Here is a 23886-nt window from a genome sequence, read left to right as displayed (position 1 = left end):
AAACCAAAATAGTAATATATTCCTCTGACTTGATATGCCTCATCACTATTTATAGAATTAGTATTTCCAAGTTAATACACTTCAACACATTTTATTAAATTATTTTTCACCTCTTATGCAATATGCTATATAATTTACACTACTTTGTTACAAATGATTTTTTTTTTAATATTCTTCTGTTATTCTCCAGACCCAGCAAGACTGCTCTGTTCCTACGTGGCTGATATATAAAGAAGGCCCAACTATATGCTGCCTACAAGAAACCCTCATTAGCTGTAAGGGCACACACAATCTTAAGTGAATAGATGGAAAAAATATTCCACACAAATGGAAACTAAAGGGAATAGAAGTACCTACACTTTTATCTGACAAAATAGACTTTAAGTGGAAAACTGGAAAAAGACACAAATAAAGTCATTATATAATGAGAAATGGGTCAGTTTTTCAAGAAACTACAACAACTATTAATACATATGCACCCAATTAAGAGACCTGAATATAATAAGCTAATACTAACAGATCTGAAGAGAAACATAGCAATACAATAATAGTGGACACTTCAAAGCCTCACTTTCAATGGGATATATCATCCAAACAGAAATTAATAAAAAAGCGCTAGAGGCTAGAACTGTATTTATTTTAACAGACATATTAAAAAAATTCTATCAAATAAGAATACGTGTTATTATCAACTGCATATGGAACATCCTCTAAACAAGATGATATGTTAGTATGGTGAAAATAGTTATTTACTATCAGTATAATAGTTATACTAAAGTATATAGTAAAAATCTATGATTTATAATTATAGATTAGAAGTACCTACACTTCTTATAACACTTAAAATGTTATTAAAATATAATAATTATTTACAATATTTTAAGATTAAATTTATAATTACTATAAATTTATAATAAATAATGCATATAATAAATAAAGTACATAGTAAAGTTGTAGCAAATTTTAAAATGTATAAATCACATAAAGTATTTTTTCTGACCACATGGTATGAAACTAAAAATAAATAACCAGAAGAAATTTGGAAAATTCATTAATATGTGGAAATTAAAAAGTAACATTCCTAACAAATCACTGAGTCAAAGATAAAAATCAAAAATAAAATAAAAATATATCTTGAACCAAGTGAAGGTGGAAACACAACATATAAAAATGTATGGGATGATGCAAAAAAAAAAAAAAAAACAATTCCAGGAGGGATGTTTACAGAAATAAATATCTGCATTAAAAAGAAAGAAAGATCACAAATAAATAACCTAACTTTGCACTTCAAGGGACTAGAAAAAAAAAAAAAGAACAAACAAAACTCAAGAATAGCTGAAGGAAGGCAATAAGAAGGTATGAATGGAAATAAGTAAAATAAAGATTTAAAGGTAAAAAAACAATAAGAAAAAATTAATAGAGCCAAGATCTGTTTTCATTGTGTTGTTGTTGTTGGTGGTGGTGGTGGTGGTGGTAATATAAATAAAATGTACTGATTACTAGTAAGGAGATTGAATCTGTAATCAAAACCTCCTCAAGGGTGCCTGGGTGGCTCAGTAGGTTAAGCCGCTGCCTTCGGCTCAGGTCATGATCTCAGGGTCCTGGGATCGAGCCCCGCATCGGGCTCTCTGCTCAGCAGGGAGCCTGCTCCTCCTCTCTCTGCCTGCCTCTCTGCCTACTTGTGATCTCTCTCTGTCAAATAAATAAATAAAATCTTTAAAAAACAAAACAAAACAAAACAAAACAAAAAACCTCCTCAAAACAGAAAACCTCAGGATCAAATGGCTTCACAAGTGAATTCTACCAAACATTAAAGAATTAATTAATGTTGGTGTGCCTGGGTGGCTCAGTAAGTTAAAGCCTCTGCCTTCGGCTCAGGTCATGAACCCAGGGTCCTGGGATAGTGCCCTACATCAGGGTCTCTGCTTGGCGAGGAGCCTGCTTCCTCCTCTATCTCTGCCTGCCTCTCTGCCTACTTGTGAAATCTGTGTGTCAAATAAATAAATAAAATCTTAAAAAAAAAAAAAGAATTAATGTCTATCCTTCCCAAAATCTTTCCAAAAATTAAAAAGAAGGAAACAGTCCCAACAACATTTTATGAAGCCAGCATTTCCCCAATACCAAACCTAAATAAGCGCACTAGAAGAAAAGAAAAGCATAGGTCAGTATCCCTAATGAATATATATGCAAGAATTATGAAAAAAAAATTAATAAACCAAATTCAGCAACACATTAAAAGGGATCATACAGGACGCCTGGGTGGCTCAGTGGGTTAAAGCTTCTGCCTTCGGCTCAGGTCATGATTCCAGGGTCCTGGGATTGAACCCTGCATCAGGCTCTCTGCTCAGCAGAGGGCCTGCCTCTCTGACTGCTTATAATCTCTGTCTGTCAAATAAATAAATAAAATCTTTAAAAATAAATAAATAAAAGGGATCATACATCAAGATCAAATGGGATATATCCCTGCAATGCAAAGAAATTCCATCATATGCAATTAATAGAGTTCATACACCATGTTAATATAATGAAGGACAAAAACCATATAATCATCTCAATAGATGTAGAAAGCACTTAGTGAAGTTAACATTCTTTCATGATAAAAACTTTCAACAAAGTGGGTTTCGGAGAAACACATGTCAATGTAATGAAGGCCATATATGACAAGTCCATAGCTAACATCATACTCAATGGTGAAAGCGTGAAAGCTTTCCTATAAGACCAGGAATAAGACAAGATTACTCTCTATCACCAGTCCTTTCAACATAGCACCAGAAGACTTTACCAGAGCAATTAGGTAATAAAAGAAAAAGAAATAAAAGGCATCTAAATCACGAAGAAGTGAAACTGTTGCTGGAAATGACATAATTTTATATTCTAAATACTAAAAACTGAACTCAGCAAAGTCTCAGGATACAAAATCAACATACAAAGATCTGTTGTATTTCTATACACTAACAATGAACCATCTGAAAAAAAGTAGAGAAAACAAATCTCTTCTACTAAAGCATCAAAAATAATAAAACATTCAGCAATAAATTGAACCAAAGAGGTGAAAGATATATACATTGAAAATTGTAAGATATTGATAAAAGGAATTGAAGAAAGCACATATGTTCATGAATCAGGAGAGTTAATATTGTTAAAATTTCTTTACTAACAAAGTCATCTACAGATTCAGCACAATCCCTACCAAAATTCCAAAGAAATAGATGAAAAAATCTTGTATTTGATTTGGGACCACAAGAGACCCCGAATAGCCAAGAAATTTTGATAAAAAACAGAGATGATGAGGTGAGATAACAGAGGAGTAGCAGACTGAAATGACATTAAATCCCAGGAGTTCAACTAGATAGGTATCCAACCACTCCAAACACCTACAAACACAACGGAAGATGGAAGAGAAGAAGAGCAGCAATTCTGTAGGATGTGCAGAGAAATGAATCCAAAGCGATGGGAAAACAGACTGCAGGAGGAGAGGTCAGCTCCCGGCAAGCAGTGAAGCAGTGGAGCACAAAATCAGAACTTTTAGAAGTATGCTCCACTGAGGGACATCACTCCAGAGACTAAGTGGCGGTAGAGTCCTCACAGGGAGTGTGGTCTCGTCTCAGATCCCATGGGATCACAGAAAGATTGGGCGTGTTTGGGTGTGGTAGAACTGCCAAGTATTGGAGCAGGGAAGCTGATAGAGAGACAGAGCCAAAGAGTGAGTTTTCTATTGGGGTTACCTTAAACCATGATCCAAGGCACATCAGGCCACCGTTCTTTAAGCAGGGACCCCACAAGTGGCTGATCTGGGGTGACGCACCCTCCTCCTCTGGGAGGAGCAGTGCAGCAGGAATCTGCTGGGCTTGGAGATGCCAAACAGGGCTGTGCACCAGAGATAGAAACTCTTACTCACAGGCCAGGTGAGCTGGGAGTGCCGCCGGAGACCAGAGAGACAGGACTGATTGACTGCTTATCTCTGACGGTGTACTGAGGAATGGGGCCCCAAGCTCTTGGCTCATCTGGGCCAGAGATTGGGAGGCTACCATTTTCATTCCCGTCCTTCAAAGCAGTATGGAAAACGTTCAGGGAACAAAAGCTCCAAGAGAGAACCCAAGCAGATTACATAGCCTCATCCCTGGCAAGGGTGGTGCAATTCTGCCTCGGGCAAAGACATTTGAGAATCACTGCAATAGACCCCTCCCGCAGAAGATCAGCAAGAACATCCACCCAAAACTAAGCTCACCAATCAAGGAAAACAGTGGAACTCCAGAGCTAGGGGAAAGCAATGCATAGAATTCATGTTTTTATTTCCCTAGGATCCTTTAGTCTTGCAAAGTTAAATTTTTTAATTTTATTTTTTTCTTCTATTTTCTTAACTTCTTCTCTTTCCTCTTTAATTTTTTTTAAATTAGTTCATCTTAACAATACATTTCTTAAAAAAAGAGTATTTTTAAACCCTCATTATTAAAGTCATATTCTATCCCTTCATTGTATTATTGTATTTAACCTTATTTTTTGTATACCTATAGGTCTTTTTTTTTCCTAAAAAAATTTGAGATTCAATTTCTTCTGATACATCAGAATATACCCTAATCTACCACATGGCTTTGTTCTAGTCTCCAGTCTGAGCACATTCCTTCCTCTTTTTTTTTTTTTTAATTTTTCCAACCAACTTATCAATTCCTTTTTCAGATTTTTAAAAAAATGTTCATATTTACAGTCATATTTCTTTCTTTCATCATGTTTACCCATATTTTTGTACATACTTAAGTTCTTATTTCTTTGATATTTTGGGAGGTAGTTTTTTTAAGAGACCAAAATACACTAAAAATCAAGTGGGTGGCTCTGTTCTATTCACCAGTTTAACATATATATATTTTTTAATTTTTATTTCCTTTTTTTCCATTTCTTCTTCCTCTGGTTTTGGAACTCTTCTGATTTGGTTAGCATACATTTTTCTGGGGTCTTCACCACCCTTTTAGTATTTTATTATCTCATTCATATATTCTTATCTGGATAAATGGACAAGGCTGAACAACTCACCACAAAAGAAGAACAAGAGGCAGTACCAATGGCTAGGGACCTAATCAATATGGACATTTGTAATATGTCAGATCTAGAGTTCAGAATGATGATTCTCAAGGTTCTAGCTGGGTTAGAAAAAAGTATGGAAGATATTAGAGAAACTGTGTCTGGAGAAATAAAATCCCTTTCTGGAGAAATAAAAGAACTAAAATCTAATCAAGTTGAAATTGAAAAGCTATTAATGAGGTACAATAAAAAAAAATGGAGGCTCTTACTGCTAGGGATAAACGAGGCAGAAGAGAGAATTAGTGATATAGAAGAACAAATGATGGAGAATAAAGAAGCTGAGCAAAAAAGAGACAAACAACTACTGCACCATGAGGGAAGAATTTGAGGGATAAGTGATACCATAAGACAAAAAAATATTAGAATAATTGGAATTTCAGAAGAAGAAGAGAGAGAGGGGGTAAGAAGGTATATTGGAATGAATTATAGTAGAGAATTTCCCTTGTGGAAAAGGAGCAAGCATCAAATTCCAGGAGGCACAGAGAAACCCACCCAAAATCAATAAAAATAGGTCCATACCCCATCATCTAATAGTAAAACTTACACGTCTTAGTGACAAAGAGAAAATTCTGAAAGCAGCTTAGGACAAGAAGTCTGTAACATATAATGGTAGAAATATTAGATTGGCAGCAGACTTATCCACAGAGACCTGGCAGACCAGAAAGAACTGGCATGATAGACTCAGAGCACTAAATGAGAAAAATATGCAACTAAGAATACTATATCCAGCTAAGTTATCATTGAAAATAGAGAGATAAAAAGCTTCCAAGACAAACAAAAATTAAAAGAATTTGCAAACAGCAAACCAGCCCTACAGGAAATATTGAAAGGGGTCCTCTAAACAAAGAGAGAGCCTAAAAGTAGTAGACCAGAAAGGAACAGAGACAATACACAGTAACAATCACCTTATGGGCAATACAATGGCACTAAATTTGTATCTTTCAATAGTTACCCTGTATGTACATGGGCTAAATGCCCCAATCAAAAGACACAGAGTATCAGAAACTCATTACGGACCTAAAGACACCTCCAGATTAAAAGTGAGGGGGTGGAAAACAAGTTACCATGATAATGTGCATCAAAAAAAGCTGGGGTGGCAATCCTTATATCAGACAAATTAGATTTTTAAACCAAGCACTATAATAAGAGATGAGGAAGGACACTACATCATTCTTAAAGGGTCTGTCCAACAAGAAGATCTAACAATTTTAAATATCTATGCCCTTATCATGGGAGCAGCCAATTATATAAACCAATTAATAACAAAATCAAAGGAACACATCAACAATAAAACAATAATAGTAGGGGACTTTAAACCCCCTCTCACTGAAATAGACAGATCATCCAAGCAAAAGATCAACAAGGAAATAAAGGCTTTAAATGACACACTGGACCAGATGGACATCACAGATATATTCAGAACATTCCATCCCAAAGTCACAGAATAAACATTATTCTCCAGTGCACATAGAACATTCTCCAGAATTGATCACATCCTGGGTCACAAATCTGGTCGCAACTGATACCAAAAGATTGGGATCATTCCCTGCAAATTCTCAGGTCATGGTGCTCTGAAGCTAAAACTCAATCACAAGAGGAAAGTTAAAAAGAACTCAAATCCATGGAAGCTAAAGAGCATCCTACTAAAGAATGAATGGGTCAACCAGGAAATTAAAGAAGAATTGGAAAAAAAAATCATGGAAAAATGGAAACACAACTGTTCAAAAATCTGTGAGACACAGCAAAGGTGTTCCTGAGTGGAAAGTATATCGATAGAAGATTTTCTCATGAAACAGGAAAGGTCTCAAGTACATAACCTAACCCTACACCTAAAGGAGCTGAAGAAAGAACAGCAAAGAAAGCCTAAACCCAGAAGGAGAAGAGAAATAATAAAGATCAGAGCAGAAATCAATGAAATAGAATCCCAAAGAACAGTAGAATAATGCAACAAAACTAGGAGTTGGTTCTTTGAAAGAATTAGTAAGATTGATAACCCCCCGACCAGACTTATCAAAAAGAAAAGAGAAAGGACCCAAATTAATAAAATCATGAATGAAATAGGACAGATCACAACCAACACCAAAGAAATACAAACAAGCATAAAAACATATTATGACCAGCTACACGCCAGCAAATTTGACAATGTGGAGGAAATGGATGCATTCCTAGAGACATATAAACTACTTAAAATGAACCACAAAGAAATAGAAAACCTGAACAGACCCATAACCAGTTAGGCAATTGAAGCAATCATTAAAAATCTCTCCCCCAAAACAAAACAAAACAAACAAAAACAAACAAAACAAAACAAAAACAAGAGCCCAGGGCCCCATGGCTTCCTAGGGGAATTCTACCAAATATTTAAAGAAGAATTAATACCTATTCTCCTAAAACTGTTCCAAAAAATAGAAATGGAAGGAAAACTTCCAAACTCATTTTATGAGGTCAGCATTACCTTGATCCCAGAACCACGGAAAGACCCCACCAAAAAAGAGAATTACAGACCAATATCCTTAATGAACACAGATATGAAAATTCTCACCAAAATAGTAGCCAATAGGATTCAACAGTACATTAAAAGGATTATTCACCACAACCAAGTGGGATTTATTCCTAGACTGCAAGGTTGGTTCAACATCCACAAATCAATACATGGGATGTAATACATTAATAAAGGAAAGAACAAGAATCACAGGATACTCCCAATGGATGCTGAAGAAGCATGTGACAAAGTACAGCATTCTTTCTTGATCAAAACTCTTCACAGTGTAGGAATAGAGGGTATACAAAGCCATCTATAAAAAACACACAGTGAATATCATTCTCAATTGGGAAAGACTGAGATCTTTTCCCCTGAGGTCAGGAACATGTCAGGGATGTCCACTATCACCACTGTTATTCACCACAGTACTAGAAGTCCTAGCCTCAGCAATCAGACAACAAAAAGAAATAAAACACATCTGAATTAGCAAAGAAGAAGTCACACTCTCACTCTTCGCAGATGATATGATACTATATGTGGAAAACCCAAAAGACTCCACTCCAAAACTGCTAGAACTTGTACAGGAATTCAGTAAAGTGTCAGGATATAAAATCAATGCACAGAAATCAGTTGCATTTCTCTACACCAACAACAAACAGAAGAAAGAGAAATCAAGGAGTCAATCCCATTTGCAGCTGCACCCAAAACCATAAGATACCTAGGAATAAACCTAACCAAAGAGGCAAAGATTCTGTACTCAGAAAACTATAAAGTACTCATGAAAGAAATTGAGGAAGACACAAAGAAATGGAAAAATGTTCCATGCTCATGGATTGGAAGAACAAATATTGTGAAAATGTCTGTGCTACCTAAAGCAATCTACATACTTAATGTAATTCCTATCAAAATACCATAAATTTTTTTCAAAGAAATGGAACAAATAATCCTAAAATTTACATGGGTTCAGAAAAGATCCCAAATAGCCAAAGGAATGTTGAAAAAGAAAACCAAAGTTGGTGGCATCACAATTCCAAACTCTATTATAAAGCTGTCATCATCAAGATAATATGGTACTGTCACAAAAACAAGCACATAGGTTAATGGAACAGAACAGAGAACTCACAACTCTATGGTCAACTGATCTTCAACAAAGCAGGAAGGAATGTCCAATGGAAAAAAGACAGTCTCTTCAACAAATGGTGTTGGGAAAATTGGACAGCCATATGCAAACAAATGAAACTGGACCATTTCCTTATACCACACATAAAAATGGACTCAAAATGGATGAAAGACTTCAATGTGAGACAGGAATCCATCAAAATTCTTGAGGATAATACATAGACACCTCTTCGACCTCAGCTGCAGCAACTTCTTCTCAGAAACATCGAAAAAGGCAAGGGAAGCTAGAGCAAAAATGAACTATTGAGAAGTCATCAAGATCAAAAGCTTTTTTTTTTCCCCTAATTTTATTTATTTATTATTATTTTTTTAAATTTTTTATTTTTTATAAACATATATTTTTATCCCCAGGGGTACAGGTCTGTGAATCACCAGGTTTACACACTTCACAGCACTCACCAAAGCACATACCCTCCCCAATGTCCATAATCCCACCCCCTTCTCCCAAACCCCCTCCAAACCTCCCCCCCAGCAACCCTCAGTTTGTTTTGTGAGATTAAGAGTCACTTATGGTTTGTCTCCCTCCCAATCCCATCTTGTTTCATTTATTCTTCTCGTACCCACTTAAGCCCCCATGTTGCATCACCACTTCCTCATATCAGGGAGATCATATGATAGTTGTCTTTCTCTGCTTGACTTATTTCGCTAAGCATGATACGCTCTAGTTCTATCCATGTTGGCGAAAATACTCAACAAAATACTAGCCAATAGGATTCAACAGTACATTAAAAAGATTATTCACCACGACCAAGTGGGATTTATTCCAGGGCTGCAAGGTTGGTTCAACATCCGCAAATCAGTCAATGTGATACAACACATCAATAAAAGAAAGAACAAGAACCATATGATACTCTCAATAGATGCTGAAAAAGCATTTGACAAAGTACAGCATCCCTTCCTGATCAAAACTCTTCAAAGTGTAGGGATAGAGGGCACATACCTCAATATCATCAAAGCCATCTATGAAAAACCCACTGCAAATATCATTCTCAATGGAGAAAAACTGAAAGCTTTTCCGCTAAGGTCAGGAACACGGCAGGGATATCCATTATCACCACTGCTATTCAACATAGTACTAGAGGTCCTAGCCTCAGCACTCAGACAACAAAAGGAAATTAAAGGCATCCAAATCTGCAAAGAAGAAGTCAAATTATCACTCTTCACAGATATGATACTATATATGGAAAACCCAAAAGACCCCACTCCAAAACTGCTAGAACTTATACAGGAATTCAGTAAAGTGTCAGGATATAAAATCAATGCACAGAAATTAGTTGCATTTCTCTACACCAACAAGACAGAATAAAGAGAAAGTAAGGAGTCAATCCCATTTACAATTGCGCCCAAAACCATAAGATACCTAGGAATAAACCTAACCAAAGAGACACAGAATCTATACTCAGAAAACTATAAAGTACTCATCAAAGAAATTGAGGAAGACACAAAGAAATGGAAAAATGTTCCATGCTCCTGGATTGGAAGAATAAATATTGTGAAAATGTCTATGCTACCTAAAGCAATCTACACATTTAATGCAATTCCTATCAAAGTACCATACATCTTTTTCAAAGAAATGGAACAAATAATTCTAAAACTTATATGGAACCAGAAAAGATTTCGAATAGCCAAAGGGATATTGAAAAAGAAAGCCAACGTTGGTAGCATCACAATTCCGGACTTCAAGCTCTATTACAAAGCTGTCATCATCAAGACAGCATGGTACTGGATCAAAAGCTTTTGCACAGCAAAGGAAACAGTCAACAAAACCAAAAAACAACTGACAGAATGGGAGAATATATTCCCAAATGACATATCAGATAAAGGGCTTGTATCCAAAATCTATAAAGAACTTATCAAACTCAACACCCAAAGAACAAATAATCCAATCAAGAAATGGGCAGAGGATATGAAGAGTTTTTGCAAAGAAGACATCCAGATGGTCAACAGACACATGAAAAAGTGTTCAACATCACTTGGTGTTAGGGAAAGATAAATCGAAACCACAATGAAATACCACCTCACACCAGTCAGAATGGTTAAAATTAACAAGTCAGGAAACAACAGATGTTGGAGGATGTGAAGAAAAGGAATGCTGTTGGTGGAAATGCAAGCTGGTGCAGTCACTCTGGAAAACAGCATGGAGGTTCCTCAAAAATTTGAAAATAGAGTTACCCTACAACCCAGCAATCTCACTACTGGGTATTTACCCTAGAGATACAAATGTAGTGATCTGAAGGGGCATTTGCACCCAAATGTTTATAGCAGCAATGTCCACAATAGCCAAAGTATGGAAAGAACTTAGATGTCCATCAACAGACGAGTGGATACAGAAGATGTGGTACACACACACACATACACACACACACACACACACACACACACACATACACACATACAAACACAGGAATACTGTGCAGTCATCAAAATAAATAAAATCTTGTCATTTTCAATGACATGGACGGAACTAGATGGTATTATGCTGAGAAAAATAAGTCAATCAGAGAAAGAGAATTATATTATCTCTCTGATATGAGGAATTTGATAGGCAGAGTTGGGGGTTTGGGGTTAGGGAAAGAAAAAATGCAACAAGATGGGATCGGCAGGGAGACAAACCATAAGAGACTTTTGATTTCACAAAACAAACTGAGGGTTGCTGGGGAATGTGGGGGTGTGGAGAGGGTGATTAGGTTATGAATATTGGGGAGGGTATGTGATATGGTGAGTGTTATGAAGTTTGTAAGCCTGACGATCACAGACCTGTACCCCTGGGGCAAATAATAGAGTTATATGTTAATAAAAATTATTAATAAAAAAAGAGAGATGAAGGCATCACACTTCCTAATTTTAAACTATATTACAAAACTCCTATAATCGAACTTTCTCCAAGGAAGACATACAAAAGGCAAAAAAATATATGAAAAGGTGTCCAACATCATTAATCATCGGGATAATTGAAATCAAAACCATAATGACCTATCACCATATACCTGTTAAACTAACTATTATCACAAAGACAAGTAATAGTAACTACTGGAGAGCCTTTGCAGAAAGGAGGACCATTGTGCAGTTAGTGGCAATGTAAACTGGAAGTTACACTATGAAGAGAGTGTGGGGGTTCTTCAAAAACTAAAAATGGAACTATCATATGACTCAGTGATCCCACTTTTGTGTGTACATCCAAAAGAACTGAAATCACTATGTAGAAGAGATATCTGTGGCCCCATGTTTATAGCAACTTTTTTTTTTTACAATATCTAAGACATGAAAACAACCTAGGTACTTGTCAAAAGATGATTGAATTAAAAAAATTCCATGTATACATACAACGGAATATTTTTCAGCCCTACAAAGCGGGAGAGGGGAGGGAATTCTGTAAGATTCTATGATATGAGAAACTTTGAGGATATGCTAAGTGAAAGAAACCAGTCACAAAAAATCCAAATACTATGTGATTCCATTCTATGAGGTACTTAGAGCAATCAAAATCATGTAATCAGAAAGTATAGTGGTGGAGGACAGTGGCTGGTGAGGAGGGAACACAGAGAGTTACCATCTGATAGTTATAGAGCTTCAGTTTTACGAGATGAAAGAGATATGGGGATGGATGGTGGTAACGGCTGTACAATGATATGAAAGGACTTAATACCACTAAACTGTACACTTAAAATGGATAGGATGGTAAATTTTATGCTATATGTATTTTATCACAATAAAAAAGGAAACACAAAGTGAATTAATTTCTTTGTGGTTTGTGAAACCATTAAAATGGTAAAAAAAAACCAACAACAACAACAAAACAAAAGATCAAAACAAATAAAATTTTAAAAACATGTTTATGTTAAAATTTTGATTTGAGAATGAGAAGAATTTATATTTGCAAAGTAAAAGAAAAGTGCCAGACACATAATGAATAATAAACTATGGTCATTACATTTATTGACAATTACATTTGTGATTGTCTTCACCTTACAATAACAGAATAAGTTTTACCTTGAAGAACACTGAAAAAATGGTGACCCTTAGACTGATATTCTTTTTCTAGGTGGCTAGGAACTTCACTACATCTCACATTTAGACATTAGCTCCTGACATGATTTCACATTTACTATCGGATTCTCACAAGTGGCTTAAGGCACAGAAATGACAGTATTATCTATGTTTTAAAAATATAAAACCAGGGGTGCCTGGACGGCTCAGTGAGTTAAAACCTCTGCCTTCGGTTCAGGTCATAATCCTAGGGTCCTGGGATCAAGCCCCGCACAGGGCTCTCTGCTCAGTGGGGAGCCTGCTTTCTCCTTTCTCTCTCTGCCTGCCTCTCTGCCTACTTGTGATCTCTGTCTGTCAAATAAATAAATAAAATCTTAAAAAAAATATATATATATACATACATATTTATATGTATGGATCTAAAAGTGGGTGCTACCCTTCTCGCTTTTGCGAATACCCACTTTTAGATCCCTGATCTTATTTCATTGTTTCATGTAATCTTTATGACAATAATAAATTATAGATTTTACCATTACATTAAATTTTCCCCATTTAATGTATGTAACCATCAATGCAAAATTTGAGCTATGGGAACAATCATAGAAAAGTAAGCCTGCTATTATCATTTTCTTTTAAATTATACATTTAGAAAAATGTAAAAGTGATGGTATTTAATGCTTAAAAGCTTTCAGAAAATATGTTGAAGTTTTACCTTTACATATTTATTTTATTTTGCATATTTCAGACTTCTAAATTGTTAATTTGTTTTTATCAAAACAAATACCACTTAGCAGTTCTAACTCTAAAAATTTCAAATGCAAATATAGTCTTGTTTTATGAGTTTTTTTAAAAACAAATAGTGAAAAGTTTTTTTTCTGAATCTCAAAGATCACTCAACTAATGTTATTTTCTAAGCTGTGATGATACCTATGTACATGAACTGATCATGATTACTCAGTAGATCATTATAAATATGACATATTGCATTGAGTTAGCTTTAATGAAGTGAAGACAGAAGACATATAGCTTTGTATCTTACTAATAGAGATACATCAGGAAATAGAAATTCAGGGATCTGGTAATAACTCTAAATTAATTTATCTCATCAGATTTTCCTAAAGGAGGACTATGCAAAAAGAAAAGATCTCTCTTTCATTCTCTCTCTCACACACACACACTTAAGAATTTTAACCTAAGTCCTAGTAATTAAAGTTTTCAAAGAAGTTAACTGCATTTCATATGTTCATATTGAGTTTTTTTCTTTTTTATTTATAAAGCCTAACAATAAATAGATTGAGAAAGAGAGAGAGAAAGGGAGAATGTTTATACCATTTAATATGCAAAACATTTCAGTAATAGTTATGGTCGAAGTTGGAATAACATGGGTATGCTATATAAATAAATATTAGAGATTTTGGAAATACACAGCTTATATTTTGCTCATTCTAACCCAATTTACAAGTTTATAACAATAAAAATAATTAAAAACTAAGACTGAGAATACATTAATGAAATATTAATCACAGTGCACAGAAAAAAATCTTTACAAATAATTATTTAATTGAGATCATACAACCTCCTTGGCTATGTATTTGTACTTTGTATTTAAGTACAAATATTTAAATTGTAGAATCTGAATATAACTGATATTCTTAGAAACATTGTAAAAACAAAGCAGTTGATTATATCTTCGCATATATTAGGCTATTAAAACTAAATTTATTTCTACTTTCAGTGACAATAGTCAACTATTACCTTTGAGGCAATATGAATATGAGTATCATATTTATAGATATGAGAATAAATATTGCTAATGGGAGGTATTTTTGTTGAATTTTTTCCATACTCTTACCTGTTCCTGTTTAGAAATTGTATTTCTATTACTCTATGAAGATTACATTTTAAAAATGTACATCATTGTAGTCTGATAAATTTTAACTAGATTAGCACTTAGAATGATATGGTTGGTCTCACATTTCAGTTGAATATGAAAAATAATCCTATGATATTTCTACACTGATGTGTATTTATTAGATACAGTCATGCAAATAAGTGCAGTAAATATGCTCTCATAGACTCATAACAGAATATATTTTTACTTAAGTATTTCTGATGAGGCAGATATAATATTATGCAAACATTTTTAAGAGTCTCTCCATAATTTCCTTTTCCATTTACATGCAGAACGAGTAATTAAGATTTGGGGTATTGGAGATAAACTGACTGGCTCCAACTTCCCCATATACTATCTTACCTAATTGTGAGCATTTTATTGTCCCTTTGTGATGCAGTCTCCTTTTCATAAAATTGAATAATTATAGCTTTTACAGGATAAAATAAGTCAATAGGTCTTATTGGCCATTTTTCTTAATTGATATAAACGATTTTGCTTAGCTAGGTGAGCAGAAAATGATTAGCACGTATAGATAGAGCATTGAGTCTGAGATTCCAGAAATGACATGCAGAATAAAAATGTGGGGGGGTACACTGCTGAGAGCAATGAATATCTCTACCTCAGCTGTTGCTGGGAAAAAAAGTCGCCTAGATGTCACTGATTGAAGTTAACCAAATCAGGTCTAGTAAGTATTGGAATTGTGCTTAGTACATATTAACGCCACAATAAATGGTAGCTATCAAAACTTTTATTATCAAATAACTACATTCTTATGTGCTTCAGCTGTAAACGTTTTAGCTTACAAATTTCAAAACTGAGCTCTAAAATCTCCTCTTTCTATCTACCTTCTTTTTATTCCACATGAGATGCTGAGTTCTGTGTTTTTCTCTTTTTTGATATAGAAACTGATTTTTTTTAAATTTATTGAGATAGGATTGAAGTAAAATAAACTACAGATATTTAAACTACAACCTGATTAGTTTTGACATAGTTGTATACCTCGGAAGCTACCACCATAAACAAGTTAAAGAACATTTCCATCACCCACAAAAACGATTCCTCAAGCCTCCTAGAAATCTTCCTTCTCCCTTCCCTTTCCCTACTGGCTTGGATTCTATTGCTATGATTAAGTTTGTGTGATCTAGGTTTTACTGTAAAAGGAATCGTGCACAATCTACTCTTTTGCCTGACTTATTTCACTCAGGATAATAAGTGGATCAATTTTACAATTGATCCATGTTGTGTATATTAATAGATCATTTCTCTTTATTGCTAGGAAGCATTCTGCTTTATGAATAACACCATAATTTGCTTATCCATTCATCTCTTGATGGACATTTGGGTTCTTTATGGTTTTTGACTACCACAAAAAATGCTGATATGAGCATTCACATACAATTCTTTTTGTGAATATAAGTTTTAATTTCTTTCAGGGAAATAACTGAGAGTGAACTGAATGGATTTTATGACATATTTATCTTGAGACACAGCCAAAATGCTTTGCAAACTGGTTATGCCATTTTACATTCCCACCAACAGTAAAGATGAATTCTAGTTTCTCCATAACCCTGCCAATACTTGCTATCATACCATCAGACTTTTCAATTTTAGTTAACCTAATGGGTGTACAGAGGTAGCACCTAATGGCATTAATTTTTATTTCGATGATGACTAATAATGTTTAACATTTTTTCATGTGTTTCTTTCTGTTTTGTGAGTTGTCTTTCAAATCTTCTGCCTGTATATTATTCATTTGTCTTCTTATTCTCAAAATATAAGAGGTTTTTATAGATCTTGTACACAAGTGATATCTGGTGTCCAAGATCTATAAACATCTCCCAGCTTATCACTTGTATTTTGGATTTCTTAACAATGTCTTTGAAACTGAAAAGTCTTCAATTTTGATGAATTCTATCTAATCATTTTCTATGTTGCATATATTTGTGATAAAAAATAAACATTTTTCCCCAGATGGTAAATATTTTCTCAATTATCTCATTGCAGTTTCTTTTGCTTTCCATTTTATACTTACATCCATCATCCACTTTGAGTTAATTTTGTATTTGATGTGAAGTGAAATTTTGTTTTATGTTCTCCACACATGGATATATTCAATCTGGCCCAATCTGCTAAAATGATTTTCCTCCAACACAGCATTTCCTTAGCACTTTTATTAAAAATCAGCTGGTTATATATTTGAGCTATATATTGAGTGTCCATTCCACTGACCTACACATGAAGCTTTTTTGTAACCACAAAAATGCCTTGATTAATAGTACTTTAAAAGAGACAAGTTAAATCCATCAACTTTCTTTTACAAAATTGGTTTGACCCTTCTAGATCTTCTGCATTTCAATTTTTAGAATAGTCACCAAATTTTCAAAGAAACTTAACAATTAGCATAAAAATACCTCCTGGAATCTGGCTTGACATTATGATCACATTGAATATATAGGTAGTTCAGTTTGGAAAGAACTGACATGACATACTGAGTTCTACAATCTGTACATATGATATTCTTCTCTAAGTGTTCTTTAAATTTTCGCAGTCTTGTTTTAGAATGATCAATATAGTTGTTGGCTGTCTTTAAATTTACTCTCAGGTATTTTATGGGAGGGGGTCTGGCATAATCATAAATTGAGTTAATTTACTATCACTGACATATAGAAGTATCAGTTTTTCTTCCATGTCTAGAAGAATACAACTTTTCTATTATTTTATGTTTTTGCCTTGCAAAATTTTATATTCATTATGATAGTTTCTCCAGAGATTCGCATTTTTAATAAATTATCATGTCTTCTGCAAATACCCTATTTTTAAATAAATTCACATTCTGAGGTGTTGGAGGTTAATACTTCAACATATGAATTTTGGAGAAACAGAATTCAACCCAAAATATAAATTTAATGTTACTTGACATCTGTTTATTCCAAAAAATTAATATCAATACTTTTCAAATTGAAATTTCCTATTATATAATATTCATTATATAATCAAGTATTATGACTCTGAAAGAGCCATAATACTTAGATATCTTCACTTCTTTCTGAGTTTTCTTAAGTTCTTAACTTCTGGAAACTTAAATATTCTGGGCTAGTAAAAGCTGGAAAACGATATATTTTTATAATTTAGTTTATATGGAATAATTTTATGCTCTGATAGGCTTAGGATTTGACATTTTTTTACATTCAGAAACCCAATTTCAACCAATCAAAAATCTTAAGTAATAAAACTACAAAGCATTTCTTCTACTTTTCTGAGTTGCCTCTCTGAGTTGCTGGATCTCTATTATCTGATAAAACCCATAAAATGCTGGAGAGCCTGAGGATAAAGCAAATAAAAGCAATTGTTATTATTTGGGGCTGTGTGTTCTTAAGTATATCAAATTGCTTCTCTGTGGGAATTTAGTTGGCATTAATATATCATTAAGGTTTCAAATTTCATATTAGTAAATTTTGTGAATAGAATTCCCTTTCTTCTTGAATGCATTATTATTCAAGGACTATTAAGCACCATGGCTTTCATATCTAACCCTCTAATTTAGTCAAGATGGGGTTGTACAGAGGTAGGGTTAGTCCTTAATCCATTTTGACTGGTGTCTTTATAACACGGAATTTGGAAAAACACAGACATCGGGAGAATGCCATGTGAAGACTGGAGAGTTGGGCCACAAATGAAGAACGTAGGAGAAAGGCTTGGAACAGACTCTCCCCTAATAACTTCAGAGGGAATCTTTCCCTGTCAACACCGTGATTTAGGATTCTGGGCTCCCAAAACTGTGAGAAAATGCAATTTTGTTGTTCAAGCCACCTACTTTGTGGTACTTTGTCGCAGTAGCCCTAGCAAAACAGTAATGATGCTCAAACATTAATTTTTACTTAAAACATTTGTGCAAGGGAACTAAAAATATGTGATATTTTGTGTGTGTCTAAAAACTCCTAATTTATACTCACTTGATTGTTAAATTGGATAAATATTAATTAAATGTTAAGCCCATTTTTTTCCTCCTCCATCATCTCCTGAGAATTTAGTTCTGCAGCTCAGAAGTATAAGCCAATATAACCTGATTCTTTTATCATAACCTATTTTCCTCTTTTACAACTCCTCATTTTTATGATTGGCTCATGAGTTTAAAGCTCTATTTTTTTCAGAACTTTGATTTAGCCTAATGATGCATTGATGACTCTTGTCTTGCAATCTTCTCTATTGCTTCACTCTAGAATTATAATTTGATATATGTAACCCTTGCTGGACTGACTGATTTTCTGAGGGTCTCTCATGGTTTTCATAACCTTTCCTGTCTCTTCCATAGTCTATGAAACTCCCACGCTTTGACTCCTACATCACCAATTTGACCTACAAGAGTCATTTCCGTTTCTTGATCCATGGTTAATTGCTTCAACAAATAAACCCTTGAACTTGTGCATATGTGTGCACACACACACACTTTCAAGGAATCCATGCTCTTTTTTAGTGGCAGCTTTTTAGTACATATATTTTTTAAAATATGTGTGAATATAATAATGATTTAAAAATTTTCTCTAACATTTCTTTTGGCCTATGATTGTTTGTTATCTCTGTGTAAATTAATCTGTCATTCATCTTGACCTTTTCCTTCTGTGTAGCTGAATATAAAAAACTAAATAGAATGATTAACTTAAATATTTGGAGAGGCTTTTAAAATTCTTTAAACCCAAACCTCTCCTTCTGAATGTGTAGCCTTGCAGAATCTCTGGTTGTCAGCTTATTTTTACTGGAAGGATTTGCTTTTGGTTATAGGGTAAGGCAGGCAGCTGGACTCCAACCAGATTGGCTATAAAGTATTTACATTGTGTGTGAAGCATATGACTCCTGGAGGTATTATTATTTGCTTTTTCTATTTTACAATTATGTGTCCAACATGGATGCTTAGAATCCTGTCCTCTCTTCTCTCTTGGGGTCCAACTGATCATGAATCTTATCCTTCTCAGATTAGCCAAACAATTTATTTATAGAAATGATTAATAGCCTTATTGTGGCATAAATATTACTGTAGGGAAACATTTCTGAACAAGGTCAAGTCTAATTGATGGAGAGTGAAAAATAAAGCATTCCAGGTGGGATAATTGTTGATGTGAAGATCTCATTTTCTCTCTCTCTCTTCTCCCCACACTCTACCCCCCCCCCACCCAAACCACTGCTGTTTATTTGGAAAATAGTTCAGAAGACCCTGTGAATAATGGGACTATCCAGACATATAGCAGCAGGAGAAAATGCCCAACTATGTGCGACCTCCTCAATTCCCTCGGGTTTCCTACCCAAGGTAATACATGCAGCCACATTTCTTGGTCCACACACCCGAGGTTCTGCCCGATTTGAGAGATAAGACACATTCTTGAGAAGTTAATGCTTTTCTATTCTTGAAATCCTCACCTTTACCGTGGAAGAACCTAAAACATATGTGTTTCCAAATAGGAATAACATTTTAAGCCGTGGGAATTACAAGTTCTGAACTAAACTTGTCCTGGCTAGCACATGACCCTCAGTTTGTAGTCACCCTTTGCAACATTCACTACCTTTCAGCACTCAGAATTCAGGTGTTCTCTATACTGCTTCTCAGCCTACAGATTCCCCTGGTATTAGCTCTCCTGCAGGGGGTAATTAAATTTGCATATTAAGATCTCTAAGTAACACTTAAATGACTAAAAGTAATGTTATTTGGGAAAGGGAAACTTGAACCAATGGGAAAAAGCAAGATTTAACATCAGTCTGCCACATAAACCAAGTTGTGTACTTAAGACTTACATGTGCGGCCAAGACATCATTTTTATTTAACTTAATGCCATTTGATTTAGGTGTACAGAGCCACCCAAAACAGTTTGCTTCTATATTTTCTTTTATAATTAAAAACAAACATGAAAGCAATTACATTTATGTTTTAAATATTTACTTCAGCATCTTGTCATGTTTGCAATGTACATCCAACTTCTGAATTTACTTCTTCATTAAATTCATTTGTGCTCTCAGTGAGTGGAAAGTTTAAACTCAAAGATTTATGCAACCAGCATGTGTACAGATTATTTTAAAATTCTTACCTCCTAGTTCTTCACCATGTGTCTATGTTTGTTGTTAGTTCCTGAACTATATATTTTTATCCATAAAGTACACTTCCGTTGGGGCACATCAAATTTTCAAGTGTATTATTAGGAAAAAAATGTTATGATTTACTTGCACCAAGTTTACTTCTCTTAATACCAAGTAGCTATAACTTTTGGACAATATTCAATTACTAGAGATAATATTTATTGGCAAATAACTTCAAATACTTGAGAAAACATAATAAAATAATTGAAATTGTTGGGCTTCATGATTTTCTTGATTAATATGGTTTTAATTTCCTGGGGTATGGTTAATTTTCCTACACACATAAAACATGTATTTCAATGCACAAAGATAAGCAGACAGCAAATCACTTTATAAAATTTGCCTTGTAGTTGAGCAATGAAGACAACAGTGTACCTCATGTTGATACAGTTAGTCATTTTGCCTTTCATGTGGCACCTGGATCTTCATCTGTTTTATTCCATTTTTATTTTAGGGAACAAACTAGAACCATGAGAACATTTTCAGTACTACTTGCCACAGAGTTGTAGAATTTTGAAGCTGGAAGAAACCTAAGAGATTAGCTCATTTAGCACATTAGGAATTTCTAGCTGAGATCTGGCAGGCATGAAGAAAAAGTAGCTCCACAAAAGAAAAATACGTAATCTACAAAGATTTGTGGTTTGCCTTAAAATGTGTTAGAACCAAACCTACATCCTAAAATGTATACTCCTAACAAGAACGTTTATAGGTCCTGAAGGCACCCGTTTTGCTCCTGAGGCTGCAACTACCGCTCCTGATAGATCCACGTCCATTCCCATCACCGCTGTTCCTGATCCCTCTCCACACTCTTTTGAAAACAATCCACTGAAACTTAATGCTGGGTCTCTTTCTGTGGGAGCATAAATTTAGGACCAGTGCTGTGTTGGCACAGAGGCACTCTCTTCAGGAGCAGCGGCGGCAACAGCATTGATTAAAAGGAAACTCACAAAATGCAGTTTGGCTAGTCCATTTTGGAGGATATTTACAGAAATGGAATTTGGAATAATATATTTTTAAATGCTTTAGTCCTCGGAAACAGTATCAATCAAACCACTGCCGCTGTGCCACCACAGTGCTAAGTAGACATTAGGATTTAAAGGTTAGTTCTAAGACTTAATGGGGAGATCAGATACTCAGTTTATAAGGGGACTGAAAAGACTACACTCATTTTCCGTGGCTCTGATCTAATTGTGCCCTAGGCAGCTCAGGGCAATTTCTTAGCATCAAACCAACTGAATTTTAAAGCTAACTTACTTTTTTTTTTTTTTTTCAAAAGCGATGCTAGTGTCTAACTCAAAAATCAAACTGTAGGTGACACTTTTTGGAATGCTGGGTCATTTCCGGTATGAGATGATGTATTTCCCAATAATGACGTATATTAATGAAGGAAGAAATTAAAGAATTGAACTTTTAAAAGAAATAATAAAAGAGGTTAAATAGGATAGAGCAAACCCTTGCTGAACCCTGCACACATGCATAGTCTGTTCATTCCGTGACCCAGAGTTACCTGAACTTTTAAAAACTCCTAGAAATTACTGAGAACTACGCCCAGGGTGCCACCCACATAAACGATGTCATGCCGTGATAACGACCAATCCCCAGGAAGCGTTTTCAATCACCTGTAACTGCTAAAAGGAAACTTCCAGAATTCTGTTAATCAGAGTATATTTCTCCTTCTGCCTTACATTTCGCCTTTAGATTACACATTCGGGGGGGACTTAATCATCTCATTCCGAAGTGGCACATTCTCTTGCTTGGAAAGCTAAAATAATTCAGCCTCGAGATGGGATTCATTGTGCAGTCTTAGGTTATTCTTTAATAACATATACATTTTATATAATATCAGTAAAATCTGTTTGTTGGTATGATTAAGATAAATTGGTAAATATCAGGTGGAGTTCACACATTTCTGTAAATTCCACAGACAGATGATATCTGTCGGCATGAACTTTAGGACAGTTTCAAATTGTAAGTGGAATCAAAAGGGCCATAGAGTAGATCGGTTATTTAGCATCAAATACTCCTACATTGATTCCAACTTTGACCATGATACTTCAGTTCCTCAATAAATAGATAGTCTTGATATTTCAGAGTGTTTTTCTAGCTCAGCCTAAGTACACTTCTAAACCAAAGAAGTAATAAAAAATGTAAGCCTTCCTTTTATTTAATTTTCATTTATTATATTTTGTTATGTATTTGTTTTATTTTGGTTACTCCTTGGTGATGCCTTTTGTTACTGTGATTCGCTGAGTTTGGTGCCTTCTGCTAGTCTGGGTAGGGATTATTTATTAGAGTCCATTTATGATTCAAAGTAAATTTGAACTTTAAGAACAGGGATCATTTTCAAGAAGCCTCCCTATTTACTTTGATTATTGCTCTAAATCTTAACTTCAGTCTAACGAATGCTATGAGGCAAGATTCTTAATTTTGTAATTTGTTTTCCTCAAAAGAAGATATTCTAGCACTGGACTATCCAATATGGCAGGCATGGCTACATAATTTATATTTAAATGAATTAAATTAAATAAAGCTTAAAATTCTGTTTTTCAGTGACACTAGAATTATGTCAAGTGCTTCATAATTACATGTATCCTGGGACTACCTACTTAGCACAGAATATCTCCATCACTGCAGAAATTTCTATTGTTAGAACTGCTCTAATGGACATTTTCTACTAGGAATGTTAAAAATAAGGGATCAACAGCTGCACGTTGCCACTTATTTTGTATATTATTAATAAAAATAGAACCTAACTAAAATATATTTCTATATGTATAAACCTAATTAAAATTTATTTCTGTATGTATGTATTTATCTTTAGCTCCCTGGTTATCCTGGTAATGTCTTTCTTCTTACTGAAACCCCTTCTATGATTACCTATGATGTTAACTACTGTATCAATGACAACATTCAATGCAAGTCTCTCTTATTATTTTTTAGGCTGTCAATTCTTATCAAGAAATATAAAACCTAGAGTAATACAGAGTTTGATAAAACGAACTTTCTGTGAGGACGAGGAGAGGATGATGTCTTTTAACAAATTACATGTGAAGAGCGTTATCACATGTTTTTCATCTCCACTTCCAAGCAAAGGCAAATCAAACTGATCCCTTATATTCGAATTAGGTATTTTCTGTTTCTTACT

The sequence above is a fragment of the Mustela lutreola genome, chromosome 5 (genome assembly GCF_030435805.1).
Source record: "Mustela lutreola isolate mMusLut2 chromosome 5, mMusLut2.pri, whole genome shotgun sequence".
In the NCBI taxonomy this organism is placed as follows: domain Eukaryota; kingdom Metazoa; phylum Chordata; class Mammalia; order Carnivora; family Mustelidae; genus Mustela; species Mustela lutreola.
This window is presented reverse-complemented; position numbering follows the sequence as displayed.